This window comes from Camelus dromedarius, chromosome 4 (assembly GCF_036321535.1).
Source record: "Camelus dromedarius isolate mCamDro1 chromosome 4, mCamDro1.pat, whole genome shotgun sequence".
NCBI lineage: Eukaryota > Metazoa > Chordata > Mammalia > Artiodactyla > Camelidae > Camelus > Camelus dromedarius.
In genome coordinates, this window is record NC_087439.1 from 66,692,651 (window position 1) to 66,707,759 (window position 15,109).

A 15,109-nucleotide genomic window follows, 5' to 3' on the forward strand; every position below is an offset into this window, starting at 1 on the left:
CAAAAAGTGGAGCTTGATTCTGGTTGACCTTGCGACAAAGACAGGCTTAACCATTTAACGTCAACAGCACAGCCAAGCAGCATGCACACATGTCTTTGTGAGTGTGGCCACGTGTGAACTGGGCCAGGCGTGGAGGGAAGGAAGCAGTATCCTCATGCAGTCTCCATGGCTGCACTGAATTGAGAGGAGGAACTGATGTTTCGTTATAGCGGCAGATTTTAAAAATCAACATTTCAAAAAGTTTCGACAATCTGGCTTAAATAAAATCATAACAGATGAATATGAAAATGATATTGCTAGAGATTAACAGTTGTATAATGGATATCCTGCCGTACAACATTTATGAATAATGCATCGTTATCTATTATCTTTAAATCTATCCAGGGTTAACAGCTTTGCAGATTATTTAGTATAAACGATTTAAGGGGTAAAATCTATACATATATGTTTTGATAATCGATGATAATCAATTCATTAAAAACAAATGCCGAGCCAGCTTCAGTTGAGCCCTCAGAGGTGTCCTTATTCTCTAATTGTGCTGGTTTACTTCCCAAACTGGAGCTACCATGCTGGCGATTTAGGATGATGTTTTCATAATCTATGTCAGTGTTGGGGAAAAAAAAGAAAGAAAGAAAGAAAGAAAAGACCTCCAGATCTAAGCAGGGAAAAAAATTAAAAAATCTTTTCTGGGAGTTTCAACCTAAAAGAACAGAGCTTGCTATTGTCCTTGGGGTTTTGCTGCTGCATCTCCTGGCACTGTGGGTTGAACAATGATTGGTTTCCTTTGATAAAAAGTTCTCCGAGAAAAGAACAGCTGAGTCAGAGAAGGCCACCAGACTGTGCGACCCAGCAGTGCAGGCTTGGGCAGCGTGGGGAAGCACAAAGGAAGAGCAGCCACTGCCTCTGCTTCCTGCTGTCCCCAAGGGAAGCAGCCACCCTGGAAGAGGGGGCCATCTGCTCCTCTCCCATTTGGAATGATCTCTCTTTTCTCCCCATTTCAGCATGGATGACCCAGTAGAAAGGGGTTGAGCTTAGCTTAGTGACAGCTGAGTCAGGAGAGATTCCCCTACCTCCCAATCCTGTGCTAAACCACTCTGTCCTTGAGTTTATATTCTCAAGGTGACACTATACCCTAATTTCAGACAGTTATTATGTCTCCCCTCTCCCTCCACCTTCCCCTCCCTTTCTCTTTCTCTCTAATGCTGAGCTTTTGGCAAATGTAACAAATAGACAATCCATTTGCAGCCAAAATGCAGAGTTTATGTGCATGTTGATTGTTTCTGATGAGTGGATTGAAACCTCAGCTTCTCACTGCCCTTGAGCAAAAAAAGCTGAACAAGTGGTGTGTTTCCACATCACATATTGTCGAAATAGCTAATTCCTCAGTTGCAGGGTATTGTCATATATTGGATTCTGGGGTGGTAGCTCAATTCACTCTCCTTCATAACCGTTGCACACACTCCCCTGACCGTGTGTCACAGCTTTTTGTTTCAGACCAATAGCTGGTTTCACAGGGGTTAGACGCTTGTGTTTGAGAAATGTGTTTTGCATCGATTAAAATTTCTTAAAGGACAAGCTGCAATTGAATGACAGGCTATTTTTAAATTATTTACAAGCTCGACATTTTACTCAAAGCAAATTGTCAACTAAATCTAGTTATCATTTTATCTCTTGGACCCATTCCCCCTGAGCACACCAACCACCAAAAAGATTATCCCCTCAATTTATTGCTTTAGTAATTCAGTAGACATCTTCTGGGCACCCCCTTCCTAGTGCTAAATGATGGTAGTAAGGTATTAGTGAGCTTTTGGGGGCATTTGTTTTCAGAATTTCCCCAAATGCAATTTTTCAGTTGCATTATTGAAGAAGGCCACGATGCCAGGGCTTTTTCTAGATTTAATTTCTATTATAATTACTCTACTGTGGAAAAATTAGAGATTACTTTCCACTTACCTTTTCCCCATGTTATTAATAATTTAAGTTGACATTATTTTCTTTGTAATCTTCCATCATGTATGTATTGCTATAAGTGTCATTAATATGGTTCTAAACTCTTCTCCATCTCACTGACTTTGCACTTCAGTTCCCTCTGACTAGGACATTCTTCCCACTGATTTTTGCTTGGCTCTGTCCTAATAAGGACTTCCAAGTATCATCTCTTCTGGGGGTCTTCCCAGGCCACCTTATCTAATGTTACTTGCTTTCCCCAACAGCAGTCCAGTAGCCATCCATTACCATGTCACCTACTTAATGTCATTTATCTAAAATGCTCCTGTTTATTAAACTGCATGATTATGGTTTGCTTTTCTCAATAGAAGTAAGCTCCAGGAAAGCAAAGATCTCATCCTGTTGTCTATTACTGTTTCCCAGTGCCAGTAGCAGTGCCTGGGATATACTAGACATTCAATAAATATTTGTCACACAAATGAATGGGTAAGTACGTGATTACAGTCAGCAAACCTCACTACATTTCTGTCTGTACTTTTGGCTTTTTGCATAATTCTGAACCAACCACTTTCCTTTTGGATCAGTTGATTTTCTGCAAACCCATAAAACTAGATTTTAGGACCAAAGATACCTTAAAGATGATGTAGTCATTCTGTTGATGAGAAAATGGAAGCCCAGAGAGGTTGAATCATCCAGCTAGTAAGTGGCAAGCATGAGGTTTAATTTCAGGTCTTCAGTTTCCTTACAGCAGTGGTTTCAACCAGGGCAATTTAGCCTCTAGGTGACATCTGGCAATAGCTGGAGACATTTTCTGGATAACCTCATGGGGTGGGAGTGATGTGTGTTACTAGTATTTAGTGAAGTAGAGGCCAGTGATGCTGTTAAACATCTTACAAGGCACCTGACAATCTCCCACAACAAAGGGAGATTACCCATCCCAGAATGTCAGTAGTGCCGAGGTTGAGAAGCCTTGTCACACACAGCAGTAATGAGACTCCTCTCTTCTGTTTGAGGGTGAATGAGATAAGGTCCATAGAGAGATGAATTTTTTGGGACTTCTTAGTACCAAATTGTCAGTTGGCTTTTTTTTTTGGCAACTAAATTTTTTAAATTTTCAAAATGAAACTAGCTTTAGTATTCTTTTAATTACAGAAATAACACATACTTATTGTAAAAGAATTTGGTAAAACATAAAAGTATTAAAAAGAAAGAGAAAATCATCCATAATTCTACCCGTTGTAGATAAACATATGAGCATGTTGGTATATATTTTTCAAGACTTTTTTATGTATACATTCTTACAGATGCACATGTTTTTGACAAAAATGGAATAAAGTATTTGATATATACTATTTTGTCATTTATTTTACTCACTTAACAATATGTTATGGGCATCCTATAAATCTATAAATATGAAGCTATTTTGTAATTTCTAAAGACTTCATAATATTTTGCCATATGGATGATCCAAAATGTGTTTTACCAGTCTCCTATTGAGCATTTAGGTTGTTTCTGATTGTTAATATTATAAACAACTTAAACGATAAATTTCCTCGTTCATTCATTGTTTGTTCATACTCAATTATTCCCTTTGGATAAACTAGTAGAGTGGAATTGCTGGGGCAAAAGAAACGTGATACATTTTGCCAAGTTGCCTGCCTGAAGGTTTGTCCGATTACTAATGGGAACCAAATAATTAGAAATCTCAGTAATGCTGGAATTCTCTGTGCCACCTCACTTTCAAATGAGATGTAATTCACAAGGCAAAAAAATCATATTAGGCTTGATTTTTTTTCCTTTATGCCCTAGTAGCAGAAAAAATTTATTCTCATTTCCTACACTTACTTAAATTCAATTTGGGAAAAAATTATTTCAGAGAAGTGAAAGGAGCATTCACTGAGTCCTACTATGTGCCATGCACTTTGTACTAGGAACTTTTATTCTTCCAACAACCTGTGTTTTAGGTAGTTTCTTCTTGCTTGCAGATGGGAACACTGGCAATCGGATACTCTCACTCAAGAACACAAACGTTATACCTGACAGAATCAGAATTTGAATGTAGTCTTTGCCTTTAAGAAGTTTATAGTCTACTATAAGGCAGAATGTGCCAGGGATGCTTTCTATATCAATGCCATGTGTGATGAAATTAGTGTTCGAATTATGACCCTGAGGATTTTAAAATTTTATTCCTGTAAAGAAATAATCAGCTATAGTCAGGACATTGTATTTACCGAAGCAGGAAAGTAGATTAACATATATTTGAAAAATACTTTCAATAAACAATGTTGAAAATGCAGAGATGTCCAATCTCTCTTTAGTAACCAAAAAACTTAATCATTTAATTGAAGTTTGTTTTTGATAAGTTCCTTATTTCAAAAGACTCCAGGATACTTGACTATCATCAACATACATGATACACTGCTCAAGTCAATACCTACATCATAAATATGATTTCTTTTAGGAAGCTGAGAAGCCAAGAAGAAAATCTTTCAGAGAATATTAGAGAACTCTTATTTAAACATTTTCTTATGTCCTTTTATTTCCCCCTAATCAGAATTCTTAATTCTTCTCCTCAAGCCTGTGTACTCTGGCTAAGCTATGCCAGGGTCTTCAAAAGGAGAAAAAATTGAGCAGGACCCTGGCCAAGAGAGTGCAGACAATTAGTTTCAGAGTGAAATTCATAAGATGGGACAAAACTCATCTGGAAAAAAATGTCTTTCCATTGGCCTTTGTGATTTGAAACTGCTTTATCCCATGACTCTGAAATCCACTTCTAGGTAGGAAGTGGATTCATCCTATAAATTCATTAGGAAGACACTCAAAGATGTGCAAATGTATTCATTACCACACTGTTTTAGATAGTGAACAATTAGAAACAGTAAATTATCATAACTAGGGGATAAACATAAACTGTGACACATACATACTATGGAATAATATGCAGCAGTTATTCTGTTCTGGGTATGAATCTTTTGTTAAATATAGATCTTGTAAATATCTTTTGGGGCTTGCCTTTTCACTCTCTTAATGATGCCTTTTGATAAATAGAAACTTATCACTTGTTTTACTTTATAGTCAGTGATTTTTGTATCCTGTTTGTGAAAACTTTTCCCTATGCAAGTTCATTAAGATACTATTCTTTGTTTTCTTTAAAAAATTTATTGCTTTATTTCTCACATTGAAATCTACAGTCTATCTAGAATTTATTTTTGATTATGGTTTGAGGTAGGGATTAAAATGTATTTTTCTTCCATATGAGTATCCTTTTGACCCAACATGATTTACTGTAAAGACATTTTTTCCCCACTGTTCATCACTTCCAGCTTTATCACAAATCAAGTGATTATATGTGTGTGGAAGTTCTATTCTTTCCTACTGATCTATTTGTCCATCCTTATGCCAATACACATTGTCTCAGTTAACTGAAGCTTTAAAATAGGCAAAAGACTTGAACAGGATCTTTATAGAAGAGGATATCCAAGTGTTCAAAAAACATATTAAAAAGTACTCAATCTTATTAATATTCAAGGAAAATATATATTAAAACCATAATGAGACACCCCTAGTTATCTACCAGAATGGTTAGAATTTAAAAAAAAAAAACTGACAACAACAAAAAAAAGACAAATGTTGATGAGGATGTGAAACAACTGGAACTTTCATATACTTCTGAACATACACTGGTGCACTCATTTTGGAAAGGTGTTTGGCAGTATCTACCAGGCTGAATATATTTACCAAAATACATATACATACACATACATATATACATACATACATACAAGATTGTGCATGGAAAATGTATTCATAATAGCACCTCCTTCAAACAAATGTCCTTTGGTAGTAGAATGAGTAAATAATTTGTGTTATAGTCAGTCAACGAAAATGAATGAACAATTGCTACCATACAAAATATGAATGGATCTTACAAGGATAAAGTTGAAAGAAAGAAAGTAGACACAAAAGAACGTACTCTCTGTAATTCCATTGACATAAAGTACACAAGCAGCAAAATTAATACACAACAATACAAGTTAGGCTAGAGATTGAGGGCCGGAAACAGGGAGAGGACAGGAGGTAGAAGTCTTTGGTGTGTTAACGTTGTTTCTTGATTTGGTGCTGGCTACTGGAGGAGTGTTCACCTTGCAAAAATTCTTTGAGCTGTATGCTTATGATATGTGCCCTTCTCTTACTGTATATTATTTTCAATAAATATTTATTTAAAAAATAAATCAGATATTTATATGCTGTTGGGTACAAATTATTGAAAAATATATGTGTGTATACATATATATATTTTAACCTTTTACATAGTACCCACAAAATAATACCACATATTCTTTATGAACATACACATAGGTGCATATATATATCTAGGGAGGATGTTAAGTGTTCATCATATGCTGGCTTTTTAGAATCAAAGTGTCTTTACTTGGCTCTATTCTCACAATCCTGCTGCCATCACTGTTGTGATCAAACTGGAGATATCACTGGGTATATCCAAGTTTCCTAAGAGAGGGACTCTTAGCAAAAGGGGTGATCAGGAAGCTCCTCTTCTCCTAGCCCTAAATAGAGCTGAAATTATAAGTTGGTCAGAAATTGAAGGATCATTGAGTACCAGTTGATTATGAATAATCTCAAACATTATACATACTACTTTAACACTAGCTGTCAATTTTAACCAAAAAACCCATTCAAAATCAAGTATTCAAAAATATGTCTATAAAGAGAACCAATCAAATTCTATAAAATGGGTGCTCTTTTATAAATAACTCGAGGAAATCCAGTCATACCAATTTTTAGGCAGTTTGGGGGCTAGGCAGAATAAATATGAGGCCAGTATATATTTGAGAACTGCCTAAATCCTGACTGTTTCCTCTATTGACAAGATACAGAAAGTGAAAACTTCCCGTAAAGAAGGGGAAAGTCAGGACAGCCAACTGGGACAGCCAAGTCAGGACTGGGAAAGGCTCTCTGTGCTTCTGTCTCCAGCTTCAGGGGGTAGAAGAGAACCAATGCAATTTAACTCCTTAAATCGGGGTCTGGATAACAACAAAGCAAAGAGTTCTACTGGAGTGTCCTGTGGATTTGGCCCCTGGGAAGGCCAGGTAAGAGCGGTAAGGGATCTCCCCACAGTTAGATGACCTCCTCTCTTTGGGGGAACTTTGGGACCTGTGGGTCCTAGTTGTTCTTGTAGGTTTGGCAATGTAAGAAAAATGGAATCTAGGAGCATTAGGAGAAACCCTTTAATACTGGGGTGGAGGGAGGTCAGAAAGTACTTTAGCTTATCTGTCATTTCTTTTGTTTGATTTTTGGAAGAAAATATAGCCAGTGATATTAATAAGCAATTGAAAAATAAATCCCCGTATTTATGTAAAGGCTAAAATTGGCTTTTTAGCCTTGGATGGTGGAAGCCCTGTTTTAAATGTTTGTACTGGAGAAAGGGCCATCTTGTGTTATTCATGAAAGACCTGAAGACCGAGTTCTCAGCTCAAGTAGTCTCTTAAATTCACCTGAAGGACTTCTACAATGTTAAAGCTGAATCTCAGGGGTGAGGGCCTGACATTTGTGTTTCAGATGCCCCCAGTGGATTCGGGTCCTTGATGCGGGTTGAGAACCACTGATTTATTCAGCCCATTGATTTTCATCTCTCCAGGACTCTGTGGCCTGACACAGAATTTTCAGCTGAGACGCCCCGTTTGATTCTGCTTTACAGTTTCACAAAAAGTTTATTTAAAGAAATAGTTCTATTTCTAAAGGCTAAAATATTTAGGACCACTGATGGAGTCTGATGAACTTCCAGACTTTCCCCTCTCTTCACCTGAATTTATGCATTGTAGTAATCAGGTTGGCAGTAACCTCCTGAAGAGACTGAAATACTTAACAGCTGTCCCAGGTTGGTCTCTCTAGGAACATGCTGAGCTGGAGTTTCTGGAGCAGTGTGCTCATTGGGTTCAGCTCTGTGAAGGGGAGGAGCTGCAGACGGCATGGGCAGCAGAAGAAGCTGTGATGCAGGCCCACGAAGGCCTGGACCAGTCTTTCCAGGTGTGCTGGAGTGAATATCCCGATGGAGTCATGCTCTGGTGGGCGCCTGTCTCAGCCAAGGGTTGTGGGATGTCGGGAAAGAGTATGACCTCGGAGAGGAGGGCCTCTGCAGCCGAGGCAACCCTGAAATAGCTGACAGCCAGGGCATGACTGCTGCCGGCACTCCTCCCATCAAGCCCTCCCCCGAGGGAGAAGCTGGGTGCACATCTGTGGGTCTACAAGATAGATACTGAAATTCAGGGGTGTGGGGCATGCGTGTGGACTGATTACCTCTGTCTTGTGAAGAGGAAGGCATTAACAGGGGCAGCAGAAGCATCGTAAACCAGGCTCAGGGCGGCGGGGCCTGGGAAAGGCTCCTGAAGGAGCAAGCAGAGAGCGGTGGTGCGAGCTGGAGAAGAGACAGCGCACCTCTCCTCTCCCTGGGTCACGTGGTCGGCCTACTTGCCATAGCTTCCTCTGGAGGATTGAAGGGAAGTCTGAGGACGGGGGTGGGGTTAGATAACATCCCAGAGGGCACGTCTGTTCCCTTTGTCTCTAGCAATAGACTAACTTCCACATGGAGGAACCTCAATTGCTGCAAGTCAGAGTCAGCCTGCATTTATCAGTCCGCCCCCATGGGCCACCCTCTGTGCTAGGTGTTTTGGTGCACAGTCTCACATGCCCATATCCTCATCTTAATCAGTTTGTCATGAGAATTATCCTTTGAGTGATTTTCTTTTCATTTATCAACTTACCAACGTGTTTATTTGAAAACTAAATGTAGAAGACATAGTTTTTCTGAACTAAAGACAGTAGAATCCCTAAAATCTTGTTACTAATGTGGCAAATCTTGTCCTCATTGTGTTTAAAAGATAAACTGTTATCAACACTTTAATTATACTTGTAAAACAAATCTTTATGAACAGATATGCCTTTGGCTATGTCTTAATTTTAAGAGATACAGCAAGCCCTCTTAGAGTGGTTGAGTAGATTAGATCTAGAGCAGAGAACTAATACTGAATTAGTTATCACAAGATTGGTGGGTTATTTCAACCTCCTAGGACCAACATAGATTAGAATGAGTAAACACACAATATTTTCTACTGCAAATCACAATATTCGATAACACGTTTCTGCAACAAACATGTAGTTTCCCATAGTGAACATTTATAGTTTCAAGGCTATAAGGTTACGGTCCTTAGAACAGTTAAAACAAACTTTTTAATATGGCAAGAAATCTCTTTGCAGTAAGAAACAGGCTTAGGCAGAAACTTTGAGATAAAGTACAGACAATGGGTTGATGCTGCTTAAATTATGGTAACTGGTATGTAAATATTCAATAATTATTTTCTTAAACATTTATCAAGATGTTAATTTCTAACTGAAAGATTTTTCTATTCAAACTACCGTATTGATTGTCTCCCAAGTGTTCAAAGTTTTCTCATTAATCTGCTCACTGAAGCTTGTAATTCTGCCTTCAGTTATCATTTCCAGCCAGAGGTAGTAAGACAATATGGAGCCTATTAGTTTCTCTGGCCACATTAACCAGACTTTAGGTTTGAAGTCGGTTATCTGTCATGCATAGTCTCACTTGGCACAGATATCTAGAACTCTGAGGCAGTGGCCTGAGGCAGGGGCAGATCCTACAAAAGGCGTGTGGGTGGATAGGCACCCCCAAAACCAACCACCATCCTGTGTTTCTGTTCAGCAGTGTAAAGTGAGGGTCAGGAACAGAGCTGGACAGATGGCGGCAAAAATGAAGGAGGAAGGGCCTTAGCTGGAATTATTTCAGGTGTCCTTGGGCCACCCTACTGCTATGGCCTCCGAATTATATACAGTAAGAGGGAGGCTGGTCATCAGGGACACTATCTTTTGTTCACAAATGAAGGCTAGGGCAGGGAGGCACATGGAGACAAGGCCACATTACGACTTTCACAGGCCCCATGCCTGCCGCTGGTATTGCCTATGTCGGCCATGCATGGAGGTGTTGTCCACATGCAGTTTCAGAGTCCTGAGTTCCAAGTCTCTGTTCCACAGATTCAGAGTTAATGAGCAGGGCCACCTCCTCTACCTTGCAGTGAATCTGGCCTCAGGAAAAACTAGGTAAGAGATACTCATTAGGGACATAGGTGAAGGGTAGCATCTGGTGGAAAAAGTCCATCACCATAGTAGCTGTCTGGAAAGATTCTTTCAATCATTAAGGTGGGGGGAAAATGGGTATGTTCTAAGGAGCTAGTGTTCTGTTGAAACTGTCACTTTGCTCTAATCCAAAGACCTCAGAATCTTCCAGGAGACACAAAAAGAGGTAGGAGCTGAGACTGATGCACACACCATGTCACTTCACTACCAAAATCTCTCTGGGGTAAGGCCTTCAGTCCCCTGCTTCTAGTTCTTATAGCTAAAATAGTCTCCTTTCGGGGCTGGCCCTTTAACATCTGTTGCGACACGCTGCTGAGTGTAGAAAAACAGCATGAGAAGCCTCCTTCTGACCTTGAGGAATCTATTTAATTTGTGATAGTTTGCATTTTGTTTGTGGGAGGAATAAAAACACAACAAGCCCTAGAAAATAACTACTTCATTGCATCTTATAATTTATTCCACCAGGAGGTTGGAAGGATGCCTCCAAATTGCCCTAGCACAATCTTTGAGGATTTGGTGGTTCATACTAGCAAATCTGAAGTCAGTGGAAAATTTCCACATGTAAGAATTATAGTATTGGGTCCTTTAAAACAACACCATGTGTACACACCACCCCCTCCTGCCACTCCCGCCCCACCCCCTCCATTTCTGAATGTCTGGAAATCCTGATCAGGAATTTGAAAAACAGTCAGGATCTATTGCATCAGTTGTTCCACAGTGTTCATGCCGTGTACGTTTTAATACCAAAAAATGATTTGGTTAGACTTAGCAAGCTCAGCCTCATTCTTTGAGAGTTCTTCTTAATTGTTGCTTTAAAAAAGCCCTATGTAAATTAATGAAATTAGAACACTCCCTCACACCATACACAAAAATAAACTCAAAATGGCTTAAAGATGTAAACATAAGACACAATAAACCTCTTAGAAGAAAACATAGGCAAAACATTATCTGACATAAATCTTAGCAATGTTCTCCTAGGGCAGTCTATCTAGGCAATAGAAATAGAAGCAAAAATAAACAAATGGGATCTAATTAAACTTATGAGCTTTTGCATAGCAAAGGAAACCATAAGCAAATAAAAAGACAACCAACAGAATGGGAGAAAATATTTGCAGAAGATGAGACTGACAAGGGCTTAATTTCCAGAATATATAAACAGCTCATACAACTTAATAAGAAAAAAACAAACAACCCAATCCAAAAATGGGCAGCAGACCTAAACAAGCAATTCTCCAGTGAAGACATACAAATGGCCAATAGGCACATGAAAGAATGCTCAATATTGCTAATTATTAGAGAAATGCAAATCAAAATTACAATGAGATATCACCTCACACCAGTCAGAATGGCCATCATTAAAAAGTCCACAAATGACAAATGTTGGAGAGGGTGTGGAGAAGAGGGAACCCTTCTACACTGCTGGTGGGAATGTAATTTGGTACAGCCATTAGGTAAAACAATATGGAGATTCCTCAAAAGTCTAAAAATAGACTTACCATAATATCCAGCAACCCCACTCCTGGGCATATATCCAGAGGGAGCCTTAATTCAAAAAGATACATTCACCCCAATGTTCATAGCAGCACTATTTAAAATAGTCAAGACATGGAAACAACCTAAATGTCCACTGACAGATGATAAAGAAGTGGTGGTATATTTATACAATGGAATACTACTCAGCCATAAAAAAAGAATAAAATAATGCCATTTGCAGCAACATGGATGGACCTGGAGATTGTCACTCTAAGTGAAGTAAGCCAGAAAGAGAAAGAAAAATACCACATGATATCACTTATATGTGAAATCTAAGTTAAAAAAAAAAAAAGACAAACGACTTATTCATAAAACAGAAACAGACTCAACAGACATAGAAAACAAACTTATGATTTCTGGGGGTGGGAGTGGGGTGGAATGGGGTGGGAAGGGATAAATTGGGAGTTTGAGATTTGGAAATAGTAACTAATATATATAAAATAGATAAACAACAAGCTCATATGGTATAGCACAGCAAACTATATTCAATATCTTGTAATAACTTATGGTGAAAAAGAGTATGAAAAAAGGCATGATTTAAATCATAAGATAATATACAGGGGGTTGATGACTTGGATTCTTCTTAATAGTTAGGTAAATAGATAGTGCAGAATGTGGTAGTAACCCATTGCTGGTTTCTATGAAATAGCTAATGGGAAAGAACTAACCTTTTTTATTTGTTTGTTTTGTTTTTTCTTCTTTTCTCTCCCCCTCCTTCCTCTCTTTGTTGATTAAACAATCGTAACTAACAATTTGCAAGAGCCACTCTCTTTAGATATTTTGTCTATTCTTGCTCTCAGATGGCAACTGCATACATCTCATATTGACCCAGAATGCCTTGAAATCTGGAAACAGATGTCAGGTAGAGATCTAGAAAGGTGCCAATTTTTAATGTCTGTCCTTGCTGTTCTGATCCTCTCAGTGCTTTCCCTTACCAGTTATCCTGGCTTGGAATTGCTCTCCCCACTTGGATCCATTTTCATCTAGATAAAGCCTTTTTTCCCTTCAAATCCCATATTCTCCATTCTTATGGGAACCTAAGTGCAGACAGGGCGAGGTAGAAATGGAGGGTTATAGGATAGACCCTGGGTTGGGTGTGGCAAAAATGTTGACAAGTCATTGGAGGCCATAGGGATGGAGAGACCATCAATCCTAACAATTAGGATTGGGGGTGTGGAGGGGTGGGGACTGGTGGTGCTGGAATGTTCTCAATTCAAACTGGGTCAATCAGTTAATTGAGGTCTGTAAGCAGAAGATGCAATGCAGCAATGCCAGTGTTGATACCAGTGGTGCTTGACAACATAATAGAAGTCTCCTCATTGAAACTCCACATCCAAACCACCAGCAAATCCTATTGGCTCTACTTCCACAGAGATATTTAAAATCTGATATTCTCACCACCTCTGCCACTAACACTTGGTTGGAGCCACCACCTCCTCTTACTTGGATTATCAAAATACCTTCTAATTGGTTTCCCTGCTTCTGCCTTTGCCACCTCAACTTCTTGGTCTCAATCCAGCAGCCAGAGTAATCCTGCTAAAACCTAAGCCAGGTCATATTAACTCTCAGTGGCTCAAAGTAAAAGCCAAAATCTTCCCACCAAACTAAAAAGCTCCTACATAGCAAAGGAAACCATTGATAACACAAAAAGGCAACCTCCTGAATGGGAGAAAAATATTGAAAATCATATGTTTTTTAAATCAAATTGTTTGGGATTTGGAGGGTATTGAGTTGTACCAATATACAGCTTGTATATAATTGAATCCAAACTATATTAGGGACTCATACAACTCAATACCCTCCAAACCCCAGACAATTTGATTTTAAAAATGAGTAGAGAATCTGAATAGACGTTTTCCAAAGAAGACATATAGTTGGCCAACAGACACATGAAAGGATGCCCAGCATCACTAATGATCAGGGAAATGCAAATCAAAACTACAAAGAGATATCACCTCGCACCTATACATTATCAGAAAGACACGAAATAACAAATATTGACAAAGATATGGAGGAAAGGCCACCCTTGTGCACTCTTGATGGAAATGTAAGTTGGTGCAACCACTGTGGAAAACAATATGGAGGCTTCTAAAAAAATTAAAAATATGACAACCATATGATCCAGCAGTTCCACTTCTGGGTATTTACCCAAAGAAAATAGAAATACTAATTTGAATAGATATATGCACCCCTATGTTCATTGCGGCATTATTTACAGTGGCCAAGGAATGGAAGCAATTCAGTGTCCACTGATAGATGAATGGATAAAGATGCTGTGGTATATGTTTATGTGTGCAATGGCATATTACACAGCCATAAAAAAGAATGAAATCTTACCATTTGCTACAACATGGACAGAACTTGAGAGTAATATACTAAATGCAGTAAGTCAGACAAAGACAAATACTGTATGATTTCACTTATGTGTGGAATCTAAAAAAGAAAACAATTGAACAAACAAAAGAAAACAAAACTCATAGATACAGAGAACAGATTGGTGGTTGCCAAAGGAAAAGGTTGTTGGAGGAGTGGGTGAAATGGGTGAAGAGCATCAAGAGGTACAAACTTCCAGTTGTAAAATAAGCAAGTCATGGGAATGTAATGGATAGCATGGTGACTGTAGTTAGTATCCTATTGCACATTCAAAAGTTGCTAAGGGAGTAGATCTTAAAAGTTCCCATCACAAGAAAAAAATTTTGTGTCGTGGTAGCTGGAAACTAGACTTACTGTGGTGATCATTTCACAGTGTATACTAATATTGAATCATTATGTTGTACACCTGAAACTAATACAATATTATATGTCTTTATGCCTCAATAATAAAAAAAAAAAATTTTTTTTTTTTTAAGCCAAAATCCTTACCAAGGTCGATGGAGCCCTCCATGGGTCTCTGCCTTCCCTTGTTCTGACATTCTATCCTCTGTCTCCCCCCTCCCTTTGTCCTGATGCAATGGTCCATCTGCTGTTTTCCTTTTCATTCCAGGCACACTCCAACCTCAAAGCTCTGCTTTTCCCTCTGGCTGGAGCACCTTTCCCCCAAGAGCTGCATGGCCACTCCTACAACTCCTCTGGGTCTTTGCTCACAAGTCTCCTTCCTGGTGAGTCTTCCCTAAGCACATCCTTAAACATCTTACCCCAGACTCTGGCTTCCTCTGTCCTTCTCCTGCTTTACTTTTCTCCATAGCACTTATATGTCTGATACACTATACATTTTATTTTTTGGTTTATTTTCTGTCTTTTTTCTTGACAGCACATAAGCTCATTTGCTTTCTAATGTATCCACAGAACTTAGAACAATGTATAGACATAGCAAACACTTAATGACTATTTGTTGAATGAATAAATAAATGAGTTCAGTAAACAGGCTCCCAATAATGACGGGAACCAGATGGCTCAAGAGTCAATGGGATTGTCAGAGTCTCAGTTCCTGGTGCCAAGGCTAAGCTTTCGGGAAAATAAGAGCAAA

General features: G+C 38.8%; 1 non-coding gene across 2 annotated transcripts in view; it reads left to right on the plus strand.

The window, feature by feature from the left end:
- LOC105093564 (KLF transcription factor 7) overlaps nucleotides 1-14,755 on the plus strand; it is a 205,647-nt gene extending 190,892 nt beyond the window's left edge. For both annotated transcript variants that reach the window (XR_010380646.1, XR_010380647.1), the window contains exon 6: nucleotides 14,627-14,755. This is a non-coding gene — a transcript (KLF transcription factor 7). The remainder of the gene's footprint in view (nucleotides 1-14,626) is intronic.
- The last annotated feature ends 354 nt before the right edge of the window (nucleotides 14,756-15,109 follow it).